Source organism: Triticum dicoccoides, chromosome 6A (genome assembly GCF_002162155.2).
Source record: "Triticum dicoccoides isolate Atlit2015 ecotype Zavitan chromosome 6A, WEW_v2.0, whole genome shotgun sequence".
In the NCBI taxonomy this organism is placed as follows: Eukaryota; Viridiplantae; Streptophyta; class Magnoliopsida; order Poales; family Poaceae; genus Triticum; species Triticum dicoccoides.
Genome location: NC_041390.1, coordinates 49,048,600 through 49,052,480, shown reverse-complemented (window position 1 = coordinate 49,052,480; position 3,881 = coordinate 49,048,600). Strand labels below are relative to the sequence as shown.

General features: G+C 52.4%; 1 pseudogene; it reads left to right on the top strand.

The window, feature by feature from the left end:
- Positions 1 to 2,427: 2,427 nt before the first annotated feature.
- Positions 2,428 to 3,669, top strand: LOC119315611 (annotated as a pseudogene).
- The last annotated feature ends 212 nt before the right edge of the window (positions 3,670 to 3,881 follow it).

Genomic DNA, 3,881 nt, shown 5'->3' with positions numbered 1-3,881 from the left:
AAGGGCAAGGATTCGGGAGACATTCCCGTGGCGGCATGTAGATCTTTGTGAAGACATTCAAGATCAGATACACACTAAGGAGACGACAACCCTTGGCGGGATCCCATCCGAGGAAGACCACAAGGCCCCCGGCAAGCGCCTTGCCGGGGATGACAGCAGGCGCCTCGGCAAGACCCTTGCCGGGGCCCCGGCAAGGCCCTTGCCGAGGACACCCGCAGGGCCACCATCAGGCCCACGCCGACTAAACCTACACCACCGCATGCATGCAGCTGCCGACCCAACCAGCTGGGCAGGCACCCGCGTGGCGGCATGCAGATCTTCATGAAGAACCATCACTGCGCCACCTCAGCTACCTGCCTACCTACGTGGCATCGCAGGTGTCGCTAGCCAGGGCGCGTGTCGACACAAGAAGGAGCCACGACGGACAAGACAGGTTTCTCCCCCGTCCCCGATAAAGCAAGGACACCTAAGCAAGACGCATTAAATGCGCCTTGTCATGTGATGCAAGGGATACTCGCAGCACTGTACCCTTTCCACCTCCTGTGTGCCACTGTGGCAACCCCTTTTTTCTATAAAAGGAGGCCCGAGGCGACCAGAGGAAGGATTCTGCTTTTTGGAGCTCCTCACACCCCATAGCTAGCTCAAGAACACAGATATACAATCCACCAAAGCAGGAGTAGGGTTTTACGCATCCTCGCGGCCCGAACCTGGATAAACGAACCGTGTGCCATCTGTTTGATCCGCTCTTCTCACGACCCCGCGCCCCGCTAACCGCAGTAGGGATTCTTATGATCCCATAGGTGTCGTTCCCACCGACATATAGGATGGAGTTCCTGAATATAGTCATTTTTTAATCAATGTATCAAGAGATTTTTTGTGGTGTGTGTGCAAGAAAAACAAAAAATTCCTTGTATCTAGCACCAATGTGGGCTTCAGTGTGCAGCCTAGATTTTGAGTCTCACCACGCCTTCATCCGCACCATCTTCGAGAAGGGCGCTGATTGGCGCCGGTCGACCGACCCAAATTGGGCCGGTCAACACGCAACCCTACGATTTGGCTGTCCGTGACCGCACGATTCGATCACCTGCAGGGCACTGATTTTCTTCTCCATCCCGTGCTGCTCTGACTCCAACCACCCCTCCCCTCACCTGCAGCCTCTCCCTTGAAGCTCCTAGACGCCACTCGCCACCGCCGCCCGCTGGCTCGCCGTTGCCGCTCGCCGACTCATCGGATGCAGCTCTGCTGGGTAGTCGAAACAAATCTTTCCCGATGGTCGCCACCAGCCATCGTTAATCCGGTCAACTAGTCGTCGTCGTCGCTTGCAACAACATCGCCTCGCTCGTGGTTCAGTGGTCGCCCCGCACTGGAAAGAAGTTGTTTCAGCAAAAAAATCGCTGGTTTCAACAGAATAAATAGTTGGTTCCGGCAAAAATATAGATCCAGCAAAAAAATCAAAAAGACGGGTGGTAGCACAAACCAAAAACAGTGGAAGCAAAAAACAAAACGATGGTAGCAAAATTTGAGACTGGTTCCAGCAAAAAGCTGGATCCAACGGAAAAAATCGAAAACAAAGTAGTAGCAAAAAACGAAGACGGTGGTAGCAAAATTCAAAGACCGTGGTAGCAAAAATTAGAGTGATTCCAGCAAAAGAATGGAACCAGCAAAAAAGGATCAAAAACAGGAATGGATCAAAAACTAAGACGGTGGTAGTAAAAATAAATGACCATGATAGCAAAATTTGGAATGGTTCCGGCATAAAGATGAATCCAGCAAAAAGAAAAATCAATTGACAGAAGATGCAATGGTTGTAGCAAAAAAACAAAACGATGGTAACAAAATTTGAGAGTGGTTCCAGTAAAAAGAAATCTAAAAATATGGATCGTAGCAAAATATGTTGTTGATTCTAGCAAAATTAGTAACCAGATGTAGCAAAAAATGCCGCCGACTGTAGCTCCCGCCAGGGCCGATTCCAGCATCTCATCCGCTCGTACACGATGTAGCCGCCGTTCCAGCACAGGTGGAGGCGCGCCGCTCGCTGGAGCAGAATGAGGGCAGGTGGAGGCGAGGTGCTTGCCGTAGCAGCGTGCTAGGAGGTGGATGCGGCCGCTCGCTAGAGCAGCGCGGGGCAGCGCGGAGTAGGTGGATGCGGCGCTCGCCGGAGCAACGCGGGCAGGTGGAGCCGTGGATGGCGGACGTCGCCGATTCACAGCAAAAACGTGTTTGATTTGGGGAGGACTGAGGGAAGGGGATAAGGAACGACGGGCGTGGTGAGAAAAGTACAGCGGGCGTGGCAAAAATCGAACCAAGAGATCGGGAGTTACGCACGGAACCGGCCAAAAGCTTCGGATGGCGCACCGTTTCGCAGCGTTTACCCTTCGAGAAGGAGAAAAAAAACTCCATCCCACATCAGTGAGCGAGGAGGGCGAGATGAGCAGCGCCCGCCGCCGCCCCCGCTCGCCGGTGGCGTCCGCGCTGGAAGACGACGACCTGCTCTCCGAGATCCTGCTCCGCCTCACCGCAGCCTTCCTCCCTCCCCGGCGCATCCCTCGTCTGCAAGAGCTGGCGCCGCCTCGTCTCAGATCCCCAATTCCGACGCCGCTTCCGCCTCCGCCACCGCCGCAACCCTCCTCTCCTCAGTTTCTTCGACCGATTTGATGGCCTCTTCTTCCATCCTACTCTCGACGCCCCTGATCCTGTTCCTCTCGGGCGCTTCCCCTTGCAGCGCGACGACCGCGACTACTTCGTCTCCCTCGGATGCCGCCATGGCCTCCTACTCATCTTCCTTTCGAAGCGTCTCCAGATCCTTGTGTGGGATCCCGTCACGGGCGACCAGCACCACCTGACCATTCCCCCGGTGGTCGCGGAACATGCGGAGAAGATTGGGATCAGCGGGGCGGTGTATCGCGCCGCCGGAGACATCCAGCAGTTCCAGGTGGTCTTGGCAGTGACAGACGGCGACGGCCCGAAACATAGACGAGCCCTCGCCGTTGTTTACTCGTCAAAAACCGGCTTATGGGGGAATGTCATCTCCACACCCATTCCGCACCAGGCTCATGGATCCCAGTTTTTCAACATCGTTACCGGTGACGCTTTGCTGGCTGGAGATTCCCTTTATTGGGTGCTTGCTGGGAATTTGGATGGAATTCTCGAGTTTGATTTGGAGAAGCAGAGTCTAGCTGTGATACAGGTGCCAGTGGATGTGCGTGGCAGGCGCAACTTCAAGCTTATGAGGGCAGAGGGCGGTGGGCTGGGTTTCCTCTTCATTTCAGACTATGACCGCTGCACCGCCCAATTATGGAAGAGGGTGACTGACTGTGATGGTATTGCTTCATGGGTGCTTGCAAGAACTATTCAACTTGACAAGCTTCTATCCCTGAATCCAAAGGAGGGAGAGCGCATAGTGATGCTAGGGTTTGCTGAGAACAACAATGTGTTGTTGCTGTGGACGGTTGTTGACGTCTTCACGCTCCATCTCGAGTCATTGAAGTTCAAGAAGCTTTTCAAAACTATGCAAATGTCTCACTATCATCCATTCGAAAGTGTCTACACTGAAGGTATATAATACCATGCCCTTCATTGCGGTCAGAACAAAACCAAGTTATGTGTTGATAATTGGCTGATGAAATTATGTTCACATCATTTTGTGTTAAGCCAACAATTTGAAGTACTGTTATATCATTTAGTCTTATTTTGCTGATCCATGACCTCTTTATCGTATAGCGATTTTGCTTCTGTCATGATGCTCGTTTGGCTGCTTTTTATGTGATGCTTATATATGGATTCACGAGTATTACTTATAGTTATTATAGCTAGTGTTTGCTATGTTTTTTATGTCTCCAATTTGGCTTCATTACCAAGGTGATGATTGGCTGTCATCGCTT